Raw genomic sequence first — 13,064 nt, forward strand, 5'->3', positions numbered from 1 at the left:
GGTTCTGATGTAGAAGCCAATGTAATATCTATGAAAAAGATTCTGTTCTATAATTAGAAGTAAAATTAATTCCTCACCATATTTTTGCTAAAACTTGGGGGATTGTAGTAGTAATTACAAGTCGGAGAAACTACACACACATATATTTACGGCTTCCGTGCAATCTTTTGCCCCAAGTCAGAATAAAATTTTCCATGTTAGTAAGTATGAAATCTTTATATGCGCTCTTTTATAAGTCTTATCAGCGAAGTGAAAGTTATGTAACAACTTAAATAGCAGTTTTACTTTCAAAACTTTGTTTTATTTGCACATCTAATAAAAACAACTGCTATTAGCATTCCAGTTATCGCGAAGGAAATGAAAATACGAGTAAAAAGAGTTGACCGTGAAAACAAAGGCTTCCATTGTGTGCGAGTCAGAACAAAAATAACCCGAGAAAACAGCGATAAGCCTAACCCTAGCAAAAGAAAGGTTGGGAAATCCTATTAAAAGCCACAACTAATCCACATTAGCACGTAGTCGTTGCATAGTAAAGCGATTATTCTTTTGTAGCGCGTAGTAGGTGGAAAGGCAGCACGCGGCGACCGATTGTACCCCTCGCTATTCGTGACGTAAGGAATTGATGGATGGGCGGAGCTTAGAAACCGCCTATCGAAGAGCGGTTCTTCCGCTACCTCAATTTTCTGTTCGTTGCTTCATGACGTCAGGATACGTCATAATGTACATGTACACAAATACGGCGCTTGCGTGAGATACGGTAGGCTGCCAGGGATGCCAGATCGGGCTAGAGATCGCACTCGTAAAAAGAAAAGAAAAGAAAAAAAAACGACTTTAAGATAGCTGTGAATGAGATTTTTTATCTCTTTCCTATTTTTATTTTTGTTCATTTCCTTCTCGTCCCAGTCTTAATCTCTGATGCAATAATAGATTTGGATGCTTTGCCCAAGTACTTTTGGTGTTCTAAAGGTTATGATTATCTATGTTATTCGTTTTCTAGTTATCTGCTTGAGGTGTCAGTTGGAAGATAATGTTTAATCGGAAATGATGTCGTTGGAACAATTGGTTATTTATTATTGGGACAATTGTCACTACTTTTATCTCATAATATCTATGCGATTGCTACGAATAATAGCAAGCTAAGATAAATATAGTAAAGGTGGGACCAGAGATAAGACTCCTCCCTTGTAACAAATCCGTTTTCTGCAGTAAAATGAAATACTGGATAATCAAAAGAATTTATTTTTAACTTCACTTTTAGTTTAAAGATCATAAATATTTTAAAACAACCATCGTACAATCTTCTGTTTCTAAATATTTAATAATGCTGGGAAAATCTAAATTTCATGGAAAATGAAAGAACTTTCAAAATTAAACTCTTCAAATTAATTTGAAAATTAAATTATTAATTTTAAATTCGCGAGCCATTTACATACAAAAAGCCTTTTAAATTCGAGAGCTACATACATAAAAGCCTTTTAGTAATTTACATTAGTACATCTGAAAAATGTAAAGTAATTAAAAAACATTTTGATAATACCATGACTTTTTAAATTAAATTATATGGAATATTCCAAAGATATAGACACAGAAAGCCTAATTTTTAAAATTAGATATTAATTCTTAAGACTATATAGAACTGCTTGTGTGGTTTTTATGGACATGGGGTAAGAATTATAAATGGTGATCAGCGTAAATTATTTTTTTTAACTTACCCTTCCCTATTCTTAACATTAGGATCTGAAAAGTGAAATTAATGAACTACTATTTTCTGATAGTGGTGTCCTCAAATTCAGGACATCTAAAAACCTTTTCGCTCCTCGTTGCTATATTATTGCTTAATGCATAAAAAACAGTGAGTGATCTTACCAAACGGGAGTGATCTTACCAAAACCTTTTTGCATACTCTTTAATAAAAGTGTTATTCCAGAAAACGTCTTTTCACAGCACTGGCGAACAATAGTCATGAAATATTAATCTTCGGCATGATTGTAGCACGTGTAATCCTTGACTAGCTATTTGGCGATTCATTTCTGGCATGCAGTTAATAGTATTCGAAAATCTAATTTTTGTTTTAGACGCCTTTTTTCCCAACCGAATAAAACAAATTTGTAATCACAAAATCCTATACCAAATTTGATATATTTAAGTGACCGAGTGTTTGAATTATCACTTTACATGTTTCTGAAGGTACAGACCGATAGACGGCCAATCCCTTGTTGAATTTGGCTCAAAAACCGAAAGATGCCTAGACTATAGATATTAATTTCTGTGTGTCAAATTTTATCGTCGCTCTATTCGTTTTGTAATTATCATGTTAAATTATATTTGAACAGTTAGACGGATTTTACTTAAAATTCGATAGAAATCTACAAATTTTGTGTAAAGACTGTTTACTGAATTTCAACCGTCTAGCTCAACGATTTGTGAATTATCTTTGTCACAGACAGACATTTATGTACGGAGTTGCCACCCCAACACCGTGCGCGAAGCACATCGTTGGTGTGTCACAGACAGACAGATGGGCATTTTCCAAAAATGTGTTTTTCGAACTCATGAGGGTCTAGAACGTGCAAATTCGTCAAAATCTCTGGAGTTCGATTTTTTTTTTTTTTTGACGATTATTATATTTTTTTTTATACTACGTATACGAGAAAGTAAAAAAAAAAAAAAAAAAAAAAGAAAAGAAAGAATGGTAAATAGTTTAAAGCAAAGAATGCTGCACCCTAATTAATTCTTTATATATTTTAAATCTCAGGCTCATTTCCATATTGTATTAAATTTTTTGGAATATAGCTACATTTCATAAATTTTAATTCTTGAAGTTATTAATTTAAAAAAATAAAATTTTAACTCGAGTTTTATTTTTTTGCTTGTAAAATTAAGAAAGTAAAAAAAAAAAAAAAAAAAAAAAAGGGAGGGTCATTTTTATATACCAATTTGTGAAGAATAAATGTAGAAAACTGGTTTATTCATATTTCATTATTTGCAGAATTTCCAAAATCAACAATGTCCGGCGCGAAGATATATTTTTATCGTTACAGGTCAGCCACCCTCTAAGAAAACTTTTATGTTCTCGTCTGTTTAAATGTCTAGAAACACACCCACGCGTCTCCAAAATCTTTCCAACTTTACTTCCTTTTTCCGGTACTCGTATAACACATTTAAGGTACTAATATAATAAGAGCAGGTTGAGAAAATGATAAATGATTTATAAGAAACTAAGAGAGACTGGGTACTTTTAATCAAAACGCGAATGTAACATTAGATTTGAAATTTTGATTTTCTTTCCGTTTATTCATATATGTATATGCAGTAACTTGCATGCAGTGATTTGTAAGGTTAAATTCTAAATTAAATAATATTTTTAATAGGAGGTTCTGCAAATATAATTCATATGTGCAAAGATTGAAAAACATAAAGAATCAGTTTTGATGCTTCTAAAGCTTTTACTATTTGGCAGAGATTCGAATCTCATACTGATCTCAGGTTTTTACTTATAAGTAATATACAGTGTCTCACAAAAGTGATGGGACACTTGTGCTTTACAAAAGGAAACTGTAATAAAATAAATAAATAAACATGTACAAAAATTTTTTGGGTGTGTTTCATATTTAAAGTTAGTAACAATTATTACATAACATACATTTTGTCAAAATATTAAAATATTAATTTAATAAAAATACAATTATTTAGAACGGAGCAAAAAATGGCTCACATAAGTGATGGGACACTTACTTTTCCATCAAATATTTATCCAAAACTTTTACTTTTTAAAAGGTTTTAATATTTTGTTGGGTTTCCTTTTACTTTTAAAACATGATTTAATCTTCTTGGGATGGATTCGACTAATTTTTTTGTGATTTCTGGAGTGATTTTACCCCATTCTTCTTGAAGCACCGATTTCAATTGTAGTTTTGAAGAAATAGTGTGTTTGCGAATTCTTGATTCCAATTCTTGCCAAATATTCTCTATGGGATTTAAGTCTGGAGATTGTGGTGGTGTTTTTATTATTTCAGGGCAGTTATACAGCAGCCAGAGTCTAACGTTCAAAGCAGTGTGCTTGGGGTCATTGTCCTGGTAGAATTTAAAATCGTTATGAAGGTTCAATTTTCGTGCTGAAGATTTCAAATTTTGCTTTAAAATGTCAATATACTTGTACTGATCCATTATACTGTCAATAAAAACAAGATTACCAACTCTAGCGGACGACATGCACCCCCATACCATATCTCCTCCTCCACCATGTTTTACTGTTCGCACCAAATTCTGTTTGCGAAATTCTTCCCTGGGTTTTCTCCACACCAAGATTCTACCGTCAGAACCAAATATATTAAATTTACTCTCATCAGCAAATATAACTTTATTCCAGTAATCAGAATTCTTATTTACGTTGGATTTTGCGAAAGCTAGTCTGAGTTTTCTATTCTTTTCACTTACGAAGAATTTTTTCCTGGCTACTCTACCATGATATCCAGCAGATCGAATTACCCTTCTAATAGTCTCAAGATTAACAATTATTCCATATAATGCTTGTCAATCAGCAGCAACTTTAGGAGCACTCTTTCTTGGATTTTTTTTTTAATATTTCGAACGATAATTCGCTTTATTCCATTGGATAGCTTTGATGGTCGGCCAGGTCTTCTTTTATCCTGAATAATATGATTCTTTTTATATCGTTTAATGATAATGAAAACTGTTGAATGACTCAAGTCAACTGTTTTAGCAGTTTTTCTAATAGATTTTCCACATTCAATATGCAAATTAATAACTAATTTTCGAATTTCAGGCGAAGTTTCTTTTCGTTTAGCATTCATGGCTGCACAAAAACGCAAAAATTCCAAAACAAACTGGAGAGAAATACTGCAGACGATTTTATAAATTATTGCCAATTGCTTTTGAGTAAAAATAAAACCACCAAAAATATTTTCATTGCTTATTTCAGTCGATTTTTGTTGCATATCTAATGGTGTCCCATCACTTATGTGAGCTATTTTTTGCTCCGTTCTAAACAATTGTTTTTTTATTAAATTAATATTTTAATATTTTGACAAAATGTATGTTATGTAATAATTGTTACTAAATTTAAGTATGAAACAACCCACAAAAAGTTTGTATATGTTTTTTTAATTTATTTTATTACAGTTTCCTTTTGTAAAGCACAAGTGTCCCATCACTTTTGTGAGACACTTTATGTATTTGTTTCAACTTTTTTTTTTTTTAAAAAAATTAATATTAAATAAAGAAATTTTTAAAAAATCAGTAGAAATTTTAGCGTATATATTTTAAATTATAATCAATGGGTTTAAATTATAATCAATAATTATTAAACATTCTTTTTTGTTGTTCTATACATGCATTTAGCTTCAAAATAAATATCTGATTGTTTAAACTTTTCTCGAATTTCAAATGTTTTGAGATGACCGATATTTATAAATTTTTAATTGTTTTAATCTAAATTTATACATATTTGATACAAGGACTTTTCACTTACAAACGAGGTAAACAATAAAAACTGGAAGTTTTATATTAAGCAATTTGTTTCTTCATCTGAATGTTGTTTTGAAAAACATTTCGTTTAAAGAAAATCATTCATTCAAATCAATGAAACATTTTTTTTCATTCCTTAAATAAGGTAAAAAATAAAATTGCTTGTAAACGCTTACCGTTTTCATTCGTAGACATCAAACTGCTGCCTCCTCTTTCACATCTCAGGACTTATCGATTTTGAAAGAAATGTTAATATAGTATGTTTTCTAATGGCATGTCTTGCATAATATGGCATATTTTTTTATGCAAATATGTATTTAAAGGAAAAATATTAATTCAGTAATAATCTTGCTGCAAAAAGCGTATTTTTAAAAACCGAAATCTTTAAACACCGCAGCGGATACATAATAGAAGAATACGTATGGAATAAATAAATTCGTGTTTTTGAACCTGATGCTGCCACAAAATATTTCATAAATAAATTTAATTTTTGAAAATGTCAATGAATATGTATCTGAAGCAACATGATACTTTTCGATATTAATTAATTCAATAAAAATTTTAGAAATTTCAGAATTTTTTTTTTCTTTTGTACAGATATTTTTCTGTCTAAAAAAATATATTAAGAAATAAGATATAAAATTTGTTATCATGGAACTTTTCCCATAAAATATAAAAAGGTTTTGTTCTCCAGTCTCAATTAAGCGAAATATCGTCTGCGTCCTTAGAAACAGTAAATTCTGTAAATCAGACAATCAGGATTCAGATGCCATTTTATGAATTTGGTATTCATTGTTGAAATTCTGTGTCTTAAAATGTGACTATTGATTAAAAGAAAATACTACCATTACTGAATTCAAATTGAACCAACTAGAATAACAGAATATTATCATCTTTTTAATCAAAACGAAAAAGAAATGTACATTAGATTTACCCCTAATGTTTTGAGGAAATAATTACATTTGAAAAAAACCATACTTCAGATTTGATTCCCAATCGGGTAACTGCATCGGTTACACCAAATGTTAAATAATATTGATGATGCTGTTATTTTAAATAGATAAAGCTATTTACGCAATAATAGTTAGTTGATATGAAATGAAAATGATTTGAATAATGAAGAAATGTAATCATGCTATGAATATGTATGATGTCTTTCGAATTAGCATAATTTTAATTTTTAAATTTGTGCACTTTTTTTATGCTTTGAATTTTAAGAGAATACAGAATTATTCAATATTTACGTTGTAAAATATTACTGGTGAACAACATAATTATACTCAATGATTAATTAAATAATTAATAATTTTTAAGGAAAATAATGTTTTAATTTTAATAATAATTTTCGATTTCAAAGCCAAAAAATTGGTATTTGATAGAAAAAAAACCCAATAGGTGTGGTCTTCACAAAACTTTCTCGCATACTTTCTAACAAAGATGTTATCCAAGTGAATGCCTTGCATAGCGTTGGCATACAATAGATGTGAAGTCGTAATCTTTGGCGTGAATTTAGCATTTTTACTGAATCTACCGTGTGAACTTTAGCGAGTGTTTTGGCGAATTAATCCTTGAGAAGCTGTCAAAAGTATTTAAAAATCGAATTTGGGTTTTATTTGAACTTTTGGTTCTACCGTTAGTTGTATTTCACTCAAGATGTGATTAGAATCTACAACATAGATATTATATTTATGTATCGAATTTTATCCATGTAGCTCTTTTCGTTTTAATTTATATTCGAACACCCTGACAGACAGACTTTCTCTAAACGGATTTTGCCCAAAACTTGATAGGAGTCTACAAATTTAGTTTTAAACTTGTATACCAAATTTGGTTTTAAGCTTTTATGCCTATATACCAGTCTAACTCAAAGCGTTTTTTAGTTATCCTCGTCACAGACCAAAATTGTGTTTTTCGAATTCAAGGAGGACTAAAACGTAAAGATTTGTCAAAATCTCGAGTTCGAATTTTTTCATAATTACTATACTTTCTCTACACTTCATATACGAGAAAGTAAAAAGGAAAGAAATTTTTATCTAGATACTGTAATATATATATATTTAATAAATAAAAAGTAATAAATTTCTTCTTTTAAAAATAATTTTGAACATTTTATATGAAATAAAATGCAAATTAATTACAAAATGCGAATATACGATTGTACCATTTTCTAGAACTTTCCAATAAATTACTTAATGCAAATTATATTTATTATTTACATGCTTGTCTTAGAACATTCACAATGCAAAACCTGTTCTACTTTGATGTTATTCATATGAATTGATTGATAATGACCGTTTCATTAATCTGATGTTATTTACTAGATTTCAATTTCCTTAAAAACAACTTTTTCTTCAGGATTGGTGGGTTTGAGTTAAATTCGAAAAGAAAATGAAACAATCAAAACAAATTCGATCATATAAGCCAGATTCATATTCTTTCTAACCTTTTTTTTTTCCCATTGAAGCTCTTAAATATAAACATCTAAAATAACAGTCACCTTCATAATCCTAAAAGAAATCCATCCAAAATTTTTCCCCATTTTCCCACGTCTATAACGAAACCCACTGCATGCTGGAAGGTAAGATTCCCAAGAAATGTTTCATGCCATTAATTTCTTCCTAAACAGAAGCAGGAATCGACCCTGAGTGTGAATGGGAAGCACAAAACCTCCTCATTAAACGCTTCGAAAGTCCTGAAACTCCCAAGACGACATTTCATGGGAGACTACCCTCCATCCCCATTAAAGGACAATTCCTCATTTGGGTGTCTTCGGGTGACTGGGAGCGTCTTACATCAATGGCCACCACGGTTTGCGTCATTCAAGGCTTCTTTAAGCCGTCATATTCGTAGAAAGTTCTTTATCATTCATGTTCACAGGACGTAGCACATCAGTCCAATTGATTTAACATCAGAGTCATTTAAAATCAGAGTTATAATCAGTATTCAAGGACTCACCTATTATTGTAGGTGAATCGAGCCAGATTATCAAATAAGTAACAGTTTAGGAGATCTGCAACTTTTGGAGTCCCCTATGAATTGATTTTTTTGGCCGTATTTTCAGAGGTATAATTTGCAGGAGCCGTGTACTCAAATAAATTTAAATTGCAATCAAGGCTGGATTAAGCCTTCTTCAGCCCTTTAAGCATTATAAATTTCTGGGCCCCATTCCTCTCCAAACTTTCAAAAAGCGATATTTCTTATTCATTTTAATTTAATTATTACATAATGAGTTTTAATTAGCATTTTGAGAAACTGCAATAGCAAAATGTTTAACTGTAGATCACTTTGTAAAAATTTGGGTTCAGGAGATCGCGTGCAAAAAAATATCACAACTGAAATTTAAAAATAATTTTAAAACACATAATAAAATAAAAAAATAAAAAAAAAACATTTCATAACCCATTCTAAATAATATTTAACAATAGAATAAAAAATTTTAATGGTTATTTTAAAATACCTCATTTGTTTTAGAATTATAAAATAACAATATAAAATTTGTATATGGTAATTAGTTAAGATTATTACAAAAATAATTTTTCAAAATTAACTTAAACTATACTTGATTTTATATCTTAATGTACGGTCGATTACGGTCTTTATAATTAAATAAAAACATAAAGTTACATAACTTTCAAAATATTAAAAAAAGATCTCGAATTCTTGGCACCCTCTAAAGTTATGCCCATCTAATAATCCAGTCCTTATAAGATCCATATTTGCTTAAATTCCAAATTATTATTCTTAGGATATATTACCATCGTTTTTCCGAGTGCAAATCAGTGTAATCTTTTTTCTAGTTAATTAATTAATTTATAAGTTATCAGTTCAGCAAACTTTATTATTGTATGATTATTTGAACATATTAATAAGCTTTACAATTTTCCCTCCAAATAATTTTAAAATTATTATTATTATAATTATTTTATTATTTAATTATTAATTATAATTACTATAATTTTAAAATAATTATTTTATTCCAAATAATTTTTAAACTTTAATTTTTGTTATGCAGCAGAATCTGGTACAATCTTTCTTGAAAGTGATTTCCAATTATATGTTTTATTATTTTAATAAGGAAATAATTATTATTTAAAAAAACTGTTTATGTACATATTTAATTAGATGATTGAATGAAAGATGAATGAAAGATATTTGGTTTTGGAAGAACAAATGGGATTTCAACATTTACATTCTATCTGGACCCATATAAAATTTAATCCTTCCTCGATATAAATGAAAATTACACTAATATTTTAAACGTGGGATAGTACAATGAAATGACTTAGACACAATTGGGAGCTAGTGGCCATTGAGTCAGCGTACTATACACGATTAAATAATTTTGCTCTTTATAAAGATAACAATGAAAGGGGATTTCTTGTAGGCAGAAACCTCAGCCTAACGATCTTAAGTATCTGCATCTGATCAAAGTTCAAAATTAGAGATATGCCACAAAATAAACTTTGTTTTGATTCAAAACTGAACTTAAATATATCATATACGAGAAAGTAAAAACATGCCACCCAGTTTGAGTTTGATGATTATTATGCAAAAAGATATAATTTTACGGAAGTACATCAGTAGTTTATATTTCCAACATTCCATTATCCATTCAACAATTCTTCAGAAGACCTAATCTCTTAGCTGATGCCCCTGTCGTGACACGGGAGATATTAACAAGAAAGTCTTCGTGCCACAGTAAACGGACAGACGACTTGTCGCTAATGGACTCATGCGATAATGGGCATTTTCTTGAGTGTCAGGGTTAAGATACAATAATCGTTTTTTGGTACCTAGAGTGCCTATATTCAAAAAGAAATGCAGTGGTAGCTTCAATGTTTATAAATAGATATTTTTTCTGAAATAAGGATTGATTTATCAATATATCTAGCAATGTTTTATTTCATATATTAAAACATGTTCCCATTCTAGATAACGATATATCGTACATGACGGTCACAGATTAAATAACGAAAGGTGTACTAAATAATTTCATGTGCATTGTAGATAATTTTATACACATTGGCACTGAGTCTCAAGATATAAAATGTTATTATTTGTAGTAACTCTAAATATAAAAATATAGCAACATTATAAATTTTGTTTCCTTACAGCAGAAAACTATACATAATGTTACGAAATTTCCGGGGTTCGTTTAGATAGTGGGGGTTATATGCTGTGAAGAACGCTCAATCACCAGGCGGCAGTAGAAAATAAAACAACGACGTTTATTTACACGAAGACACACAGGGCAGCACAAAGACGACAACTATATACAGCACAGAAGACGATTATCTTCAGCCGAGACGTGCAGCATACACAGCAGCATACAAAACTCTACTACAGACAGTAGCACACAGCTTAGTTCAGCACTAGTTTCACTCCGTCGCTGCTCCGCTTTTCTCTGGAAGGCCAGTTCTTTACCGTCGGTTCCGACTACTCTGCCCTAGCAGCTGCAGCCGCCTCCTTTTATAGGTCCCAGGAGGCGGGGCTAGAAGCCTCTCAACCAATCAGGAACGTTCGAGGCGTATCTCGGTTCCTACTGAACGGATCGGGAAAATTCTCGATGATTCGGGTATAATCTATTTTGGCACCAAAGTCGCCAAATTCGTCTCCAAGTCGCCAAATGGTCGCCAAGTTTGTCTCTAAGCTCTGGAACCTCCGACGCAACCCCGAACTCCGTCCAGTACAGATGATTGTAAAACATTCGTTCCGAGGGTGGAACCAACTATGCTGGGAAGCAGCATTACAGATTCGTAACAATAACTTTCTTCTATACATAAACTTCCTTCACCATACATAATTTTTACGAACACTCGAATCGAAATTAATCATTAAAATCAGTTTGAAATAATTCACTGACAGAAAAAAAAATACAACACCAAATACAAAATGATTATAATGTCGAAAGAAGATATTAGCAAAAATAAAATAATAAAAATGTCAGACTTCAGCTCATTAACCTTTGCTACAATTCATCGTAAAAGATGTTAACGAAATGTGAAGTTGACAAATTTATAACTAATTTTTATTCACGTTTAACTTTATTCGTCCAATGAGAAATCAGTCAATTTAAACATTAAAGACATTCTACTCAATTGTTAGATACATCTGATATATTTTGAATATATTGATTTTTACTTTCTAGTAAATGAGCATGGTATGAAAGTATTCTGAAAAATTCTTAACACCTTTTTTTTTTTAATTACAGAAATCAAGAAACGTGAAATCTGATGCACAGTCTAGGATGATGTGACTTATGTGAAACATACAAACGATTACAAAGTGCCAAAATATTACTTAAAATTCAAATTTCTTTAACATAAACTGAAATTTAAGACTATCACACACATACACAGGGGGATTGGTAAAGTCATTTTAAGTCCTTAAACGTATCAACATTTCACTGATACAATGGTATTTACCATTGGAAAAAGGTCATTTGACTGCTTGCGGTGTTAAATTTAAAAGTTTACTGTTTTAAATTTAAAATGACGTCTGGTTAGAAACAATGTGTACTTATAATAAAGTGATTATGCTGAATGTATTGACACAGGTAATAGTGTCCTTAGTGGCGAAATAAGAAAATTACAAAGAATAATTCAGAAAATAAAGAAAATCAACTTATAACTCCAATTAGAAAAATGTGAGCTATACAAGATTAAAAGTATGAAACTTCCGTGCCTTGAAAAAGAGTTCGCCCTAAAATTGAAAATGTATGCATCAACAATTTTGATGGCTCTGCGGTAGCGTATCATCGATAGCTGCGCTTCTGTCACATCACAGATGATTAAGAATGTCTATGCTGGCCTAATTGACAGAATACAAATGTGTATTGTCGCCGATATTGACTATTTTGACCACACTCGTCATGCTTTTGTTCAGGCATACGTTACTTTACTTCTTTTTCTTTTCTTGCATTTTTTTTTTCCTTTATCATTTTTTTCTTTTCTTGCTAATCTATGTCTTTTCTATACTGAATAATGCGCATTCGCTTCTGACATTTTCGGTTCTGCACCCAGCTTATCAACATAAAATGTTTACATTGTGAATTTTTTTTTCATGGATGTATAGCTGCGTGGTTTTGATTAGATATTTTGATAGTTGGTCGGATATTGAGGGTTTGGATATCCAGATTCTAGAACTGAAATTTCTTCATTATGTGAGTTTGGATACCCAGATTCTAGAACTGAAATTTCTTTATTATGTGAGTTTGGATACCCAGATTCTAGAACTGAAATTTCTTCATTATGTGAGTTTGGATACCCAGATTCTAGAACTGAAATTTCTTTATTATGTGAGTTTGGATACCCAGATTCTAGAACTGAAATTTCTTCATTATGTGAGTTTGGATACCCAGATTCTAGAACTGAAATTTCTTCATTATCTGAAAAAGCTTGATGGACTTAGAGATCATAATAACTGGTATTTCGGTGAAATGGTTAATGTAAAAATATTTTGTCATCGACAGATCCCTTGTTTCACTCTGTATATCACAGTTAAAACTCATATAGATGAGTTTCATTGCGACTGAGCCAAACTGTTTCGGTGCGTTTCATATACCGATATAATTAATC

The sequence above is a fragment of the Argiope bruennichi genome, chromosome 1, assembly GCF_947563725.1.
Source record: "Argiope bruennichi chromosome 1, qqArgBrue1.1, whole genome shotgun sequence".
NCBI lineage: Eukaryota > Metazoa > Arthropoda > Arachnida > Araneae > Araneidae > Argiope > Argiope bruennichi.